Raw genomic sequence first — 18604 nt, 5'->3', positions numbered from 1 at the left:
ATTCTGTTTTGTATGAAAAGTTATTTCGACACCATTATTGGTTGCTAGGGGTCTGGGGTCCTAGCAACTAAATTATTAATATATACGCGCGTTACTATGGAAATCAATACGACATGTCAGTATTATTTCTATCAAGTACAAATTTTTTTGATCGTTTAAGCTAGTCAAGCCAAGTTTATATGATTCAACAGAAAATTTAAAAACGTTGTATATAAAAAGTTCTTTTTATCTTGTAATTATTATTGTTGAATCTGTGTTTTATTATTTTGAAACCAATATTAAAAAAAACATAAGAGAAAAATAACTTTTTTCATTAAGCATTGTCACGTTTTAGTTATTGCAACCCGATCCCTGGTATATATACCAATATCGCAATATGTAATTATCGGATTCCATCTTCAGACATCAACCATCTACAAATAATATATTTATACGTTTAAACCGGAATGGAGATATTGTGATTTTGGTTGTATCAGATTAGGTTAGGTGAGATGTAATTCTAAATGTAGAAATGGATTGACGATAATTATAATATATGGCTAGTTCCACGTACAATTAATCACGTATATTATATGACCGCTCTCTAGTATTCCTTCTTATATTTTCGATATTTTTTGCAGGAGATAAAAATAATTGACGAAGGTTCGTTCATTTTTTAATATCCCTGTATTCAGATTTAAAAACGATTGCCAAATTTCTCATGCTTTTCAAACTCAATAAGGAAGTATTAACTATGAATTTTTACGATCTTTATAGTAGACTTTCTCTCACACAAAATCAAGCAGTCGTTTAAGATACATTCTTATTATAATACTCCGTACCTATAGTTTTTTTTTCTTCTGTGTATTTATTGTCGTGTAATATATTTTGATTTTTTTAGTATTGCCGAGTATATTATTTAAAAAGGTGCAGTGTAAAAGTAATCCGTATATACTACATAATATATCTTTTTTAAATACTATTTTGCAAAATTACTGATAATAACCGTAAAGATAGGTACTACTTATAATAAATGCCGTATTTTTTTACTATTACTAAGTTTATTTATTTTATAACTTCTGTGCATAATTAGTTGTGAAACAAGTGTTTTTTTTTTGTTTAAAAGAAAGTAGATTAAAAGAAAGAAGTTTAAAAGATTATTTTGTAGTTCACACGTCGTGTGCTATCCTTTTCGTCCTTTTCGGCGTTACAGAAGCACAATCGTAAAAGATTAATGACTCACAAAGATAACAAAGTACGAAATAATACACGTGAAATAATCAAGTAACATAATACTTATGATATATTAATTTCAACTTAGGTACCTAGTAGGTGGTGAAGGGTGGAAGTAAACTGTTAAGATCCGCCATAAAAAGTTCACATTAAACTTTGTTGATCATACGTATTTGTTTTCATTGAACTAATAATACAATTTGCAGATGGTGCTGGTTTGTTTTTAATCAATTAAACCCAGCCTAAACCAAACTATCATAGTTAGTGTACTTTGGGTGATACGACAAAATTATGCACACTTTTTCATTCATACTTATTTGTTTTAGTTGAATTAAGAATACATATTACACAATATATTGTTGTTGTTTATTTTTTTTTTAAATTCATTAAGCTCTGCCCAAGCCAAACTATAATAGATAAAAATATTATTCTATCTATAAAATATCTAAAGTTATGTATGAATTAATTGCATAATGTTAGATTTTTTGAAGATAGACGAGTATTTTTTTTGAGCTTGGTTTTCGTAGTGTTTAATTGAATGTTAAAAACTAACCAACACCGTCTATAAATTGTAGTCCTATTTCAATGAAAACAAAAAACGTACGACTGACAAAGTTTAGTGTGCACTATTTATGGCGAATCTTAACAGTCAACCTCCACCCTTCGCCACTAGTCTTATATTAAATGTAATGAAGGAAACGTAAAGGTAACCTTCCATAATAAGTGTAAATTAATTAGGATTAAAAAAACGACGTAGGTATGTTATAAAAATTATGTGTTAAAAATAAAGTGCGTAAATTTTTTATAAAAATATTCATAAAACAGTAATAAGTCCAAACCCACCAATTAGGGATACATAAAAAGTTCTAGTAAGTAGGTATACTTCGTGCAAAAAATCAGAATACTTTGATGAATAGTTTTCTTTCAAGTTAGGAAATTAAAATTATTGTGATTAGTGAATCCAATCCCGAGCCAAAATTCTGATCCCGGGATTTCGGGATTACAATTTGACAATCCCGGGATTGGCATTTTTTTCCATTGATAATATAATTTTTTTATATTTACAAATAACATTGATAAATCGTTCAAAAATAAATCTAGTATAATTTATACTATTTAAGACATTTATTATGCATATTGTATACGTTAAATCTTGGAAATACATAAGTTTAATGGAGTAAATAATATTTTAATATAAATAATAATGTGAATTTAATATGAGATTGCTGTCTCTGATAGTAAAGACTTAATGAATGAGTTAGCGAGATTAAAAATAGTAAAGCAAATCATGGTGTACTTATGGCCTTTCCGCTTCATAAATCTAATTAGTCAGCCAAATATGAAACTGCCGTAAAGCGTATGAGATTATGGCGGAATTACTTTGTTAATAGTGCGAAGCATTGCTTTTTTCCAATCTTTCTTTTTTTTTTTTAATTTATGTGAAAAAATAAAATGAATCGGCAACTTACACAATGACATGGGTATAAATCAAACTTCATTCAAACTGAGTTTATTTCTAATGTAGTTATTTGTTATTAAAAGTATTTTTTCTGTTATATTTTCGTTTTTATTTTATTTACCATAAAAATTGATAAAAAATCAATCCCGAAAGTTTCGGGATTATGTTTGTCAATCCCGGGATTCATAGGTATCGAAAATAGCTCGAGATTCCGAGATTGGAATCCTTAATTGTGATATTCCACGTAAGATCAATAAAATAATTGCAATATATCGTATGACTTTGAAACGAGGTATAGAACATGTAATATTTATACTTGGACTGCTTCAAATTCCACAAAAAATTAAATTGAATTATGGCTATGTCACCTTGCATAGCAAAAGGAGAGCATAATTGTTTATTATTTCATACCTATAAATGCATTTTAGTAAATACAAAAATTAATAATTATAATCGTGTATATTAAAATTATAAGGGGTATTTTATGATATACTTGTACTATGTTGATGACGTGTAAACATTCTAATTTCAAAACGTGTTATTCTGATATCTACTCATTTTATACCAGATTTAAAAAATAAAGGAACGTCCCATTTTATCTCACTTGCATACAAACAACGTTAATGATAATTTATTCTCTAATATCAGAAAGTGTTATTTTTTAATTAACAAATTTTTCTTTATTGATTGCTACGAATTAAAAAAAACTACCAGAACAACTTAGGTGTCCTGAGAATTTTCAAAAAATATTTTCTCTGTTTACTTACGATACATTCAGTTTTTCCGAGTTTAGTCTAGTAGTCTAAGATCTATTGATGTTTAATTTAATAAAACACATTTTTTTTGTTATAGTACTTATTCCACTTTTAATCAATAAATTAGGACCGGTTTCGTCCGCCTCAGAGGGACATTTTCAGCTATTTTTCATATTTCTTAGATCTAATAATTACTGCTTATCTAACAACATTGCATGTGGAGTGGGAAAGCTAAACAAGCTGCTTCAAAGAAATTTAAACGGACTACAGTAGCATAATATCCAATTATATCGAAGTGATTGAACCTACCTGTAGGCATGTGATGGTATAACTTGGGTACCCTCAGATTTTTTAAAAATGTATTTTCTATGTCGATTTTCTTGCGTGTAAAGTGGACAAACTTAACATTATTAATTTATTTTAAGAATAATTTTTAACAGATAGAAACTATTTCCAATATAGGTACTGATTTTATGTTTAACTATCAAATAGCAAATCTCACACCACACACCACATTTGCTCTCATTGGTAGTTATTCCGGGCGGCAAGGCAAGTATTGGTTTAATTGAGTTTTATTTTCCTATTTACTAATACATAGTATTCTAATAATTTGACTCGTCACTGGGGAAGGCAATTACGAAAATGGAAGGCTTTGTCAAAAATTTTCTTCGGCCTGAAGCGATCCTGAGCTGATCTGGCTGCTTCAATCATTATTAGTCAAGTCGCTTGTTTGTACCATTTGGAAGGCGCACGCCCCAAAGAAAACTTTCTTTTGATGCCATTGGAACATCCTTCTTTCCAAGTCGCTCGGTTGCATTACTATGCTAATCAATATCAACTTAATTTTTCACCCCATTATTAAATTAAAATATTTACAAAATAAAAAGACCTTTTTATATACAACGTTTTTAAATTCTGTTGAACCATATAAACTTGACTTGACTAGCTTAAGCGATCAAAAAAATTTGTACTTATGTCATATTGATTTCCATAGTAACGCACATATATATTGATATTTTATTTGCCAGGACCCCAGACCCCTAACAACCAATAATGGTGTCGAAATAACTTTTCATACAAAACAGAATTAACTAAAAATGAATTCAATTCTACTTAAAGATGGCTAAAAGTAATAAAAAAATGCATTGGCATCGTGTTCTGATATATTTTAAAAGTTTAAAGTGTCTAGCTAGTCGGGAAGTTAGTTAAAATCGATTGCAAGATTTGTACCGGACAAAGAACCACCGGACAAATAAGAATACGAGCTAAGAAAAACGTTGTAAAATATCCGGATTTTAATTAAATTATAATTATATAATGTTTATAGCTTCTCAGCCTAATATATTTTTATATTAGGTATACATAATATTATACGTATTTTAATTCAAAAAATCTTACACAGTTAGATAATAATATTGTGTAAAAATACGAATGGATATTTGTTAAATTAAGTAATATTGAAAATACAGACTACGCAACACCATTTAAAAATCCTTATGCAATACCCTGCGTAAAATTTAGTGTTTGTTTCTTAAGACTAATTTTGCAACATTGTCATTTTAAATGTTATGAGATTATCAATACTCGTATTTTATTGATACAAAAGAAATTCGGGTGAAGTGTTATACAATTGATTGTCAAAAAGCTGGTATTTTGAATATACATAATTTCGAAAAACACAAAGTAAGACACCCGGCAGGAATCGAACCTGCATCTCTTGGGTTTACGCCCCGTGCGCATTGTCCACTATACTACTAGATGACATACTAATTACAACAAATTTTAACTATTGGCCCTTAATACCTGCTCATCAGCGCTCTTCCAAATCAAGCTACTATTGGCAATCGTTTTTGTTTATTTTTTTATTATTATTTATTTATGTATTTTATTTGAACAATCCTATAGGCCGACTATAAACTCGTATAGATCAGAAATTTCTGAAACCAAAAATCTGAAATAGCGTTTTATTGAAAGTATTCTGTTTGGGCGTACGATACACTGCCATTTGCCACAAGAATGCTCTTACATTATTTATATATTTTTTTTAATATTTCAAATTCAGATTTATGTTTATACCTTTACAATAATAATAATGTACTAAAATAAATAGTAATTTCTAGCTATTAACATGAAAACTTAACAAGATAGATAATAATTCATCTTGAGAAGTTATTGACAGTTCGGATAGTTTAAATAGTCGGTACCTTGATATATATATTATAATATGTAAATAAGTTGCGCGTATTTTTCTATAGAAAAATGACCAATATAAGAGAACTTTCACCCGAATTAGCTAAAATAGCTAGAGAAGAATTTGGAGAAGATAAAGAAAAACGAGACAAAGGTGTAGAAAATATCAAAAAATGGCTTATTCAGCAACCACATTTAAAGGCTAGACTTGGTAAGTAATTTCTTTTATTTCTTACTGGCGTTTACGTGGTAGAACTTTATTATACAAGTTTTTTGTTAACTCTACTATAACTTTATTTCAAAACCATTCAAGTAGTTACTTATCTAACGTATTGTCAAATTTAGCCGGCTCGCACATCTAAAATCGTCCGTCAGCAACGTGTCGAATACGTCGATGTGACGTAATCGTTATTCACAAAACACAATATTATGTAACAAAGTCTACCACCGCATACCGCATGATTGCAACCTTTTAGTTTGAAAAAAAAATAGTTGGAGTGACATGCAACTATTTTCACCCAACGTGCAGCGTAGGTACAATCCCGAAATGTCGTACTTCGTCATTCACTTTGGCTTGCCGTGTGACGTCACCGTCCTTGCATGGCCTTGTCTATACGTACATAAGAAAGTTTCATGTTGCGCTCAGTTTTGATTTACGACTATTATCCCAGTCAAGACGATTTTCAATGTGCGACTGGGCTTAGGTGGACTATATTTAATTATTTTTATGGGTGTTTTTGACGATCTAAATAATGTCTTTTAAAGTGACCAGGTAATGGAAGCGATTTTTTAAAATTCTCTTTCGAAACAACAAAACAATTTAAAAAAAAAACATCCTCGTAATATAGACAGTGTGCTATACTTTAGTAACAATATGGCTGTGTAATGAAAATACCAACATAATAATTCATTATGTAATTAATGTTTATATAAAATAATAAATGAGCTAGGTAGCAACGAGTAGGTAGAACTCCATTATTGCTAATTTTATAATAAATACGCTAAAACTCTACACCTAGGTATTATCAGTTTACAATATTAACATTCATCAGTCCCCCTTGATTAAAATGATTAGAGTCAAAAGTAAAAAAAAACCCTAAAACTATTTTAAAATATAATTATTTTCAGATGATCAATATCTAATTGCTTTTCTGCGAGGAAGCAAGTACAATATTGAAAAAGTGAAAAGTAGATTTGAAAACTTGTACACCTTGAAAACCACACTGCCAAAAGATGCCTTGTATTTAGATCCCATGGACCCTAAAACCCAATACATTTTATCTCTAGGGTATGTATACATTTCGTAAAGAAAAGCTTATATTTACTATTTAAGTAACGTTCTTTTAATGTGTTTTCTTATTATGTATTTTGTAGGTTATTTCAGTATTCTACAATCGATTGCTTTCGAACATTGTATACGTCACAGTACAATATTCAAATTACAAAATATTCTCGACACACTCAAGAATCTATATTATCACCGTAATATATTTTTGGTTTGTCACTGCGTGTTCTTCTTCCTTCTTTCATCGACGTTTCTTCCCTGGACGTAAGAATTATCTGTGTCAATCCAAAAATCTATTAGATACCTAATAAATAATTGTTAAAGTCTCAAACAATCCCTATCACATTTTTCAAACCCTTTAATATACATAATATTGAGTATATTCTATACATATTTATTAAGATCAAAATAATAAATGTAGGTAGGTACTTTAGTTTGCTATAAAATAGTGTTTTAAATAGATTTTAATACATATATTTATTGATAGGTACTTTTTTTGTCTATAATATGTGATGATGAATACCAGTATTCAATAAGAAATACCTAAATATCGGTATTGATATATTTATTCGGTATTATAATCCCTATATCGAATGTCGCTCTAATAGGATTTATGTGCCCATGTTGAAAACAAATAAGTTGGACGGTACAAGGACTATTATAATAAGACCTGGCTACTACGATGCATCCAAAGTGTCCGTGGATGATACGGCAAAGATTTACAGGATGTTCTTCGACGTCTTGATGCTGGAGGATGAAACTTGCACCATTGTTGGTTTAAGAGACGTCATAGACATGGAGAAAATTACAATGGGGCATATAATTCAATTGACGACCAATATGAAGAGATTGGTGGCTATGGCTCAGGTATGGTTAATTGAGTTTTAAATCCTGTATATATATAGAACGGTAGACAGTGGCGGCTCGACGACTTTATAGGTGGTGGGCTTTAGCCATTAATTACTAAATATACATACCGACACACTTTCTCATATTATACATTATGCACCAAACTACTTATAATAATATGATTTTATTAATGAGGAAATGAGTAATTTTTCAAAATAAATATTATGATTATCTGAGACGTTACTTAATCACACCGAAAAAGCGTGCTTAAAAATATTAGCTTAATTATTAATGATAATTATTATAGACTTAACATTATCAGTTTTGAACAATGACTTACTGCGAGCGTTCTTACTCACCTAGGAGTCATTTGATTCGTTCCCCTGCTAACGCTGAACGCTAATGCATTCATATCCTTTGTAGAACAAGATTTGTACAGCGGTGACGGGATGGGATCGAGTCACCTTGGTCAGCGAAAAATAGACGTCATAGCTTTCTTAATTTGTACATATTATGTGTTGTGAAATAGAGCGTATTTTATTAAATTAATTATTTTAATACCGCGTAATCATCATTATGTTATTTAATACATAATTTACAATCATTGGCTTGTTTATTTGAATAATATCAATAGTGACGGGTTTAGATGGATAAAATAAATATTTAAATAAATAGTTCATATAATCATGTAATGAAGTAAGTATATTATTTCCGATAATAAGAATATTTTACGTATATTTTGACATGCTATGGATGTGGGGATGATCCTTACGAATCCTTCAGGTAGAGACGCCCCTGCGTGTATGGTTTAAGAGATAATTAAATCTTATGGTAATCTCACCTAATGTACATAAAAAATCTCTAGGTCTAATAGATATGATTTAATATTTATTTATAAAACAAATTGATATTCAGTATTTAATATGCGTTAAAAATAATTACAGGATATTTCTCCGATTAGAAGAAAAGGAAGTCATCATATAAATCCTCCAATTTGTTTTGATACGTTGGTTAATCTATTGAAGCTGCTGCTGTCCGAGAAAAATAAAAGAACGGTAAGAATTAAAAATATTACTTTAGTCAATGTTTTTTTTAATACGCCCAGTATAACACTAAGGCACAGTTCAGACCAATATACAGAAAACAATACTCAAAATGACCAATAATAATTGTTCAGTAATGAATGTTTTGATGAATGTTTTAGATATTTGTTCACCCAAAAAATTTAGAAGAGGTGTACGAGTATATTCCAAGGGAAGGTTTACCAACTGAATATGGTGGTGATGGTGGCCGCATTCAGGACATGATTGGTAAGTGAAATAACATATTTGTGGCTATTGGAAGGCTCCCAATTATTATTGATTTATATCATCATCATCAGCCTGAATCTATCCACTGCTGGATGAAGACCTCTTCAAGCTGTTTCCACTTCTCTCGGTCCTGTGCATTCCGTTGCCCTGTACTTCCGCAGAACTTTATCATTTCATCGATCCAGCGGCCTCTAGGTCTACCCTGCGTACGTTTTGTACTTCTTGGATACCACTGGATGACTAGATTTGTCCAAAGATTGTCTCTTCTTCGAGCTATGTGTCCAGCCTATCTCCATTTAAGGCTTTTAATAAACTCTATTACATCGCAAACTCTTGTCTGCTTCCTTATCCACTCATTTGATTGATGATTCAATTCTTCATTGATTTATATGAAAGTACAAAAAAATAAACCAATAATACAATGCAGTTTCATCATGTATTGGAAGTTAACACAATAAAAGAGAAAAAAAAACTTTTTTATATTTGTTTTCAATAGTCTCATTTTATCAACTTAAGGCTAATCATCTACCTACCAGGCACCTAAAGGAAAAATACGAAGCTTGCTTGCTTTTGAGATGTATTTTTTTAATAATTTACAATTTAAGATATATTAATTATTACATGTATCTCAAACCATTAAAAAGAAAAGTATTTTTTTATTTTAAGTCAAAGATAAACATACAATTTAAAAAAATGTTTCAAAATGTGAATCTTTTAAACGATCCCGTCTTATTATTAGATATTATTTTATGGTCAATTAAAATTTAGTTTATTAAGTTTTATACATTTTATCGAAGAGATGTTTGACTATTTCATAGTTTTAATATTTTTTATATTTATTTTAAAAAACATCGATTTTTATAAAAATATAAATGTGTATAACTTGAATTCCTTTTTATTTAATATATCAAATCAAGCTTCAATATTGGGACCATACCCAGTGACGGCTCATGGATAAGATATCTGGGGGTGCTGCAGTTGATTAACAATAAAAAAATATTTATTTGGATTATGTTTTACTAATAACATCAAAATTAAATATAAATTATTGATTATATTAATAAGTAATTAAAATAAATAATTTTGCATAAATTGCTTGCAGAAATAAATTTTAACAATGTTAATAAATCATTAAAGCTATATTTCTTTCATCCGCTGCCGCGCGTGCTCACGAACGTAAGTATAAACTTTGAATACTATCGGACCGACAGTACCGATCAAGCTTCCAGCTGCGTTCTTTACTCCCCGCACCACTTCGCCCATTTGAGCATATTCGTTTGAAAACGGTACTGCAGTACGATGTATCGGTGCGCGAGCTTAATTCATGCCTAAATAACATTGATACGAGGGTGGGTCAATATGTCCTTAGAAAAGCCGACAGGTGGCGCGACTAGTACTGTAAGCGGTTTGTTTTCATGCAGCGGCACTACCGATTCAGTATGCTGCGAAGTTTCAATCAGATTGGTCGGGTTGTTGTGTGTTTCTCGTACATTTAAAAAATGGAAAAATGGAAAATGGAGAAAATTGAGTTTAGAGCTGTTATTAAACATTTTAATATAAAAGGGTTAACAGCAAAGGAAATAAAAAATGAGTTGGATTTAGTTCACGGCATATCTGCTCCTTCACTTGCAACTATTTATAACTAGTTAAATGAATTTAAGCGTGGTCGTACATCAACAAAGGATGAACCACGCTCAGGACGTCCTGTAGAGGTGACTACACCAGAAATGATCAATAAAATCCACGATATGGTGTTAAGTGACCGAAGATTAAAGTTGAGTGAGATAATTGAGGTTACAGGGATCTCAAAAGATAGCGTCATTTCTATTTTACATGACAAATTGGGCATGAAAAAAATTTCTGCAAGATGGGTGCCGCGTTTGCTCACAGTCGACAATAAACGCAATAGGGTGGTGGCCTCTAAAGCCCTGTTGTCGCTCATGCAACGCAATCCGGATGAATTTTTTCGTCGCTTTGTGACTGTAGATGAAACATGGATACACCACTATACTCCCGAGACGAAAGAACAGTCAAAGCAGTGGATTGCGAAAGGCGAACCATGTCCAAAGAAGGCGAAAACCGTAAAATCAGCTGGTAAGGTTATGGCTACTGTATTTTGGGATGCACGTGGAATTATTTTCGTTGACTATTTGGAAAAAGGAAAAACAATAACAGGGGATTATTATGCATCTTTATTGGACCAGCTAAAAAACAAAATTGAAGAAAAACGGCCTCATTTAAACAGGAAAAAAATCCTCTTTCATCAGGACAATGCCCGTGTTCACACATGTTTACGATCAAAGGCTAAAATTGAAGAATTGAAGTTCGAATTGGTCGACCACCCACCGTATTCGCCAGATTTAGCCCCCAGTGACTTTTTCCTTTTCCCAAACTTAAAAAAATGGCTAAGTGGACAACGTTTTTTTTCAAATGAAGAAGTCATCGATCGGACAAATGCTTATTTTGAGGACCTTCCGAAAACTTATTTTTCTGACGGTTTAAAAAAAATTGAGAAACGTCTAACCAAGTATATTGAGCTCCAAGGAGATTATGTTGAGAAATAAAAAAAAAATACAAAAATAAAAACTGTTTTAATGCTTTTTTCTAAGGAATTATTGACCCACCCTCGTATTTTCATATAATATACATAAATTGATACATTTTTCTCAATTTTCTTGGGGGTGCTGCAGTTCCGCAGTGCATATGGACGAGCCGCCACTGACCATACCTAAATAAGATTTTATACAAATATATGCAAAAAGATTTTCATATTATAATGAGGTGTTCACTACATAACACTATTTATATAGGTGTAATATGACCCACATATTATTATTGTTACCAGATAGAGATGATAGTTTTTCGCCTTTCAACAGTTTGAGATTCATCAACTATATTTTAATCTGTTTTGAGTGTGTATGAAGTGTACCTGAGAGTCCTGAGACATATGCGTATCAGTAAAACTATTGAGGTATTACTGTTTCAGATTACTGGAAGCAAAAGTTAGAGAGTTACAGGGATTGGTTTTTGGAAGATCACAAATACATTGCAGGGATATCAAAGCGGGGGATTGTATCTAAAACGAAGCAACTCAAACAACAAAGCTACCCAGGGACCTGGCAACAAATAATAGATTAACCCGATCGGCGCGTTAAGTTTCCATACAAAAGATGTGCTGTCCGCGGTAGGTTTTTCGAAATGTTATTCTTCGCTGTATTATAATAAATACGGCAGTTAAAAATTGTGGCTACAACTGTTATCATGCCTAGATACATAAGGATCCAAGTGCCACACTAAAACACATAATAGAGTGTTGAATTTAGCTGTGTTTACTTTAACAAAACTACTGTATTGCTTTGTTCGGATAAACTCTGTAGCCATTTTCGATGACAAAGCACTTGACTTCAAAACAAGTGCGCCGATGAAGACAATTAATCACTGACTAATTTTATTTTACTCGTGTTAAAAACACTTAAAAATGCCATAAAAATTATTGAAAATAATAGCTTTTATTGGTGACTTATGAATTATTGTTAATTAGTGTAAGTTTTATTGATGACAAATCCATTAAAATTGGATGGTAGTCACCAGTTTTATTTCGTGGCATAGATTGTGTCAGCATTTTACATGTTTTATGGGCCATTATAATTTAAGCGTAAAGGTGAGTCCACACTGGTTGAAAATATTATAATAATTTTTTTGTTTTTTTTTAGTGAAACTTGGATTTTGTAGATTACTTTTCAGTTTTATTGAGCATTGTGTTATGTTAGTGATTGTCATTTTATGTTTTGTAAAAAAAACAATATTTATTTTTTAAATTTCGTAAATTTTTCCAAGTGCTATAAAAACTTTTTTTTGGGTAAGGTTATAAAAATTTATAAGCATTAAATTGTACGCGAAGATAATATGTAATATAGTTGAAAAGTCAATATTCCATGATTTATATTTTATACCTACCCGTGTGTGTTTTTTTAGCAAAAATTTATACGTTTTATATATTCCTTCATAGTAATTCGTAATTTATTTATAAAACTTGCAATCCTCTAAAATATAATAATATATATTTTTTCATTCCGTGTGGACGCATCTTTACTAAATATTTACGACTTTCAATAATGAGCTCGATTTATGACTTTGAAACAATTAGGGAGACACATGAGTAATAAATGACATAATCCAGAACACAAGTTCAAGTACATTTTTAGAAATATTACGACAAATTTCTTTTCGTTTTTTGGTTGTCTTTTTCGTATTCCCGCACATGATGTAAAAATCGAGGTGAATTCAACTTTACACGGTAAATACTCGGCGCACACTCAACTCGAATGAAATATATTTTGTATACCTACTGCGCAGCCGCGAAAAATACCGCGTAGATTTGAACTGATGCAATCGGACCGGCGAATCTCGATAGATCGAAGGGGTTCGAAAGATCGATGTTTATGAAATTAAAACAACATATTTTTGACAGAGTTATCGATATGGCGGTACGAACACGAATCAGAGCATTTTTCAGTACAAAAATTAATACTATGCGTGAAGTATTTCCTACTTTACCGACATTTCAATTTTCGATATCAACAGTTGCGACATCCGCCCAGTATCAGAGCTTATGTAAAAAACAACATATGTCCCATCCGCGGCGATCGGGTTAACGACACATTTTGTTAAATGAATAATAATTAACAACTATGTATACCTACTCATTAAGTAAATTTTTAATTTTAATACGTATTTTTTTTTCGAAAATACATAATTTTGAAAGGCATCTAAACAACTACTTATTTAACTTTCCAGGTAAATGCTCTTTACTAATTATTAAGGAAGTATAGTATGTTTTTGAAGTTATACTTCTTTTTGCGCGTTTGGGAAATCAGATCAGAGTGTATTTTTGGCGTGTGACATGTAACACATAATTTATTTTTCTATACGAAAAAAACGCACTCGATTGGATTCGAACCACCGATTGTTCGGTTATCAGCCGAACGCATTACCTTTACGCCACAGAATGATACTGCAATCGTGACGATTATACAGTATAATATTATAGTTTAGAATTGTTACGTTGCCTAGGCAGCGAATTTATTATTGTCGGCCATTTGCAATTCCTTACGTAAACAAACGATTAAACATCAGTTAGTAATGTAAGTTAAAGTGTATAGAAATAAACCAACGGCGTTCCAATAAGCGGACCTTTTTCCTGAGTGTGTAATTTAACAAGATAATTAAGAGCTAATCAAAGAATCTGGTTTACCACAAGTTTTGTTTATGTTTTGTTACGCTAAAAAAGTATAACTTCTAACACGCGTACATAAGTACACACACCATTTTTTTTTATTTATCAAACAGAAACACTTCCGGTTTTAGTATTTATTCAGACTTCAAAGAGATTAATCAACAATAACAAATAATACTTCAAACGGTACACGAAAACAGATTAACAAGATAAGATGACGCGCTCGACCAAATAACATGATGAACTTGCTAAAGCATTAGTTCAGTTCAGGTAGGTATCACATTTTGACAACTAGAAACTACACTTATCACTAGAAACGAATCTCGATAGTGTAAGGTGCTTAGTTTCAAAATATAGGACCTGTATGATCAAAAGGGTCAGAGCTAATCAGACTAAGCTGACTGGCTGTAAGACTGTGATAGATACCAATTCCGGAGTTAATATAGAGTTTAATCCTAATTGGTCAATGGGCCGCTCCATCTATGGGTCTCTTTTCGAAGTCACGCCGCTACAGATGTGAAATTAGCAATGTCATTTATCTTGGCGAGATTTGACTGGGAGAGCGTAGTTATTGGGAAATATTCGTAAAAAGGACACTAGTTGTGTCCTTTTCTTCGTTCAGCGAATTAATCCGGAAAATGAGGTGTGTTCAAAATACACTCAGTTATGGACTTTTTTAAAGAGCTTTCTAGTAGATAAAGCATCAGCTTTTAGAAAATGGTATATTTAAAAAAGGACGCTATTTCTTATATCTTCTAAGTAATATGTATTTAATCTTAAGTCAAAGAAAATAAAATTATTTTTATATAAAATAAGAAGATTTTTTTTTTCAATTTTTAGTTATATTGAATTAATTTTATTCAAAAGCTTTCCTCATCCTTTGTAGAACGAGATTTGTACCGCGACGACGGGATGGAACCGAGTCATATACCCAAGGCCAGCGAAAAATAGACGCCATAGCTTTCTTAATTTTTACAATCATTATGTTATTACATAATTTATAATCATTTCTTTATTTATTTGTATAATAATAATAAATATCTCTATAAAATAGGGACGGGTTTATATGGATAAACTAAATTTTAATCATGAACTAGGTATATTATATCTAATAATAAAAATATCGGACGTGTATTTTTTACATTATAGGGATGTGGGGATGGTTCCTACGAACCCTTAAAGTAAAGCCGCCCCTGAGGATACCCGTCGACGGTTGGACACTGTTTATTCTCTCTGAATAGCCCAATACATGTTTCCATATTACCTATTGGGAGCAATTCAAAAAGCGGCCCACATACATGGTTACATGTTACATCACTCCTAGATTCCTAGCACAATGCGTACTTGGTAATAGACTGTAATTATTTAAAGAAATGTCAAAAATTGTGACGGTAAAAAGAATATTATTATAACTTATAATATAAGTTTATGTTACAGGTATTTTATTCGTGATCACTGATCAGTAATACATAGGTGATAACAATTTGATATTATTAAGTACACAGGTGCTTATAATAATGTGTTACATATATTTTATAAAATAGTCTTCTGGAGACTTATCAGTTCGCTATCAATCATAATTAATTATCGGAATGAATGCGGGCAATCATTGAGAGGTGACTTTCAATATCACTATTAGGGTTGTCAAAAATAACAATGCCATGAATGGCAAATCCAGCGAATAATTTAATCAGTGCATTGAATTAATGCTCATACCATTTCAACCAATAATACTAGTAAAACATGTTATCTGCATACGTAATATGTTTATTTTATATTGTCATGTCTGAATCTGATTGTATACCTATATAGTGACGACCATAGTCAAAGTTCTGCCCTAACACAGTCTCAAATATCCACCTCTAAGCTTGTATTGCCTTAAGGCTATACTTCAGCTGAGGCATGGTCTAAAACGACCGTGACTACGCGACGCGCAGATTGTGCAAACGACGTGTGACTAACAACACATAATTTGTCATAAAAATTAAAAATGCGTCCATTTAATGGAATGATTATTGTTATTTAAATAATAATAATATATTCATTGACATGTTTTGTTTTTCGAGTAAAAACGTAATGTTTTTTAGTCATCTTTATACGACTAAAGAAGAAACTTAAGAATTAATTCCTCCGACGCCATCACAAAACAAATTGACGTGCTCACTGGTCGACTATCGCTCTCCGATTGGCAACGCTTGCGAAATTAGGTCCCACCTATTGCGGAAAATTATTTGCCGTTTCACTGAAGTAAGTTTCACTCTTAATGTTTATGTAAATTTTTTCCCTACTATATTTTATTATTTATTTACGGCTATCTTGAATAGATAAATGCAATGAAAATCTCGTCTTCGCAAAGTTTCTGAGGCCTCTTCAAAGGCCTGCCTGCCTGCGGGATATCACTGGTTCTACCCAAAAAATTTATTATCATGTATTGGTGAATATGACACGTGTTTTTTTTTTTATTATTCACCTAGAATTATTTCCCTATACACATTACACAAGGCTTGTATTTAATATACTTAATTAATTACACAATTTGGACATACTATTGTCGGCTGATACGGCGTGGGTCGACACGGAACAGAAATGTCGCCTAAACCAGCGAATTTCATCTACCGTTCGTTGAGTATGCGTTGGATAGGTATATAATACATATATGAATTTACATAATATAATATTATTGTGAGATATGTTATAAAATAAACCTGGCTTTTTTGATAGTCATGTAAAAGAGAAAGATGTACAAATGTTTCCATTTTTGCAAGAATGTTCGATTCCGCTGAGGTCAACTGGAGAGTCATATTCTAAATTATGATAAATCAACACTGTAAAAGGTAACCTCTGGATTAATAATCCCTTCATGAAAGACGTCATCGCATCTGAAGAGTAAGGGAAAGAAAAATCAATGTCAGTGAATGTTAGTTTTGAGATAATCAATTAAAACTTTCTATCTTTTTTGTTAAAAAGGTTTATTGTATTTAAATAATAAGTTAAGTTTAGTTAAAATAGCAAGAAAGTTTAATTATTTTTTTAAAAGAAAAAAAAAGTAAAGAAAATATATTTACAAATAAAAAAGCAAAATAAAGATCAATGTCCTGTGACATTTTATTTACTTCTGTTTCAAATTATCATATAAAACGTGAGATTATGGGGAGACACAATTTTTTCAAGGTTTGTAAATCCTAGAATTTTGCTTTATTCTTCTTCTTTTTCGATGGCGCTACAGCTCAAGTCGAGCCCTGGCCTCCTCCACCGTCGTCCTCCGCACGTCTTTTTCAGTTCCTAATTTTTAGCAGCTGGTTGGTATCTTTTGTAATATTATCACCTCATCATGTGCGTGGCTTTCCCACTAGTCTTTCCCCCCTGGGTTTCCTTCGAGGATCTTCTTCGGTATCCGTGACTCAAGCATGCGCTGGACATGACCTGCCAATGTGGAGAGTTTTGAATCTTGGTATAAGCGGTATAGTTCCGTGTTGTACCTAATTCTCCACTCCCCACCATCATTCATGGGTCCGTATATCCACCTCAGGATCTTTCTCTCAAAGCAGTCCACCATTTCAGCTGCTTTCATATTTATTGTCCATGACTCGCACCCGTATGCAACGACTGTGCGTATGACGGTTTTATAGTGCCAGATCTTAGTTTTTCTGTAGATTTTGCTTTATTAGTGGGTAGAAAATCTTTTAAAATAATGATAAAGCTCACAAAACAAGGCAGATGAAATCAACACAACCTCAAACGACCATTCGCTGACAGCACCAGTCAGAATATTTTTGTCAAAGGAAGATCATTGTCTATGGACTACGTTTTTTTTTCAACAAACGCTCAGGACATTGATATCTCATTGCTCGCAGAACCAAATTGGCATGAAGTGCATTAAGGCGCATGAATAGTGTCCTTAAAAGTGACCTCCCATTGCATCTAAAGCGTAAAGTGTTCAACCAATGTGTGTTAACAACGTTGACGTATGCATGTAAAATACGGACTTTAATGTAAGAGAAATTAAAAAAAAATACGAGTAGCGCAACGCGGCATGGAGATATGTATGTTGGGCATAACGCGTAAAGATCACAAAATAAACCAATGGATAAGAAAGCAGACACGCGTGCCCGACTTGATAGAGACAGCTATGTAGATGAAATGGCAATGGGTTGGACATATTGTTCGGCGAATAGACAACTGCTGGACAAATAGCGGTACCCAAGGGGCACTAAAGGCCCACAGGGACGCCCTAAAACCCGCTGGATAGAAGAACTCATAAAATTCGGTAGATGTACCTACGTAGCATCGAATAATAAAAAAAGAGAT

Source organism: Rhyacophila brunnea, unplaced genomic scaffold (assembly GCF_057557595.1).
Source record: "Rhyacophila brunnea isolate RB1 unplaced genomic scaffold, BYU_Rbru_1.0 scaffold_5, whole genome shotgun sequence".
In the NCBI taxonomy this organism is placed as follows: Eukaryota; Metazoa; Arthropoda; class Insecta; order Trichoptera; family Rhyacophilidae; genus Rhyacophila; species Rhyacophila brunnea.
This window is presented reverse-complemented; position numbering follows the sequence as displayed.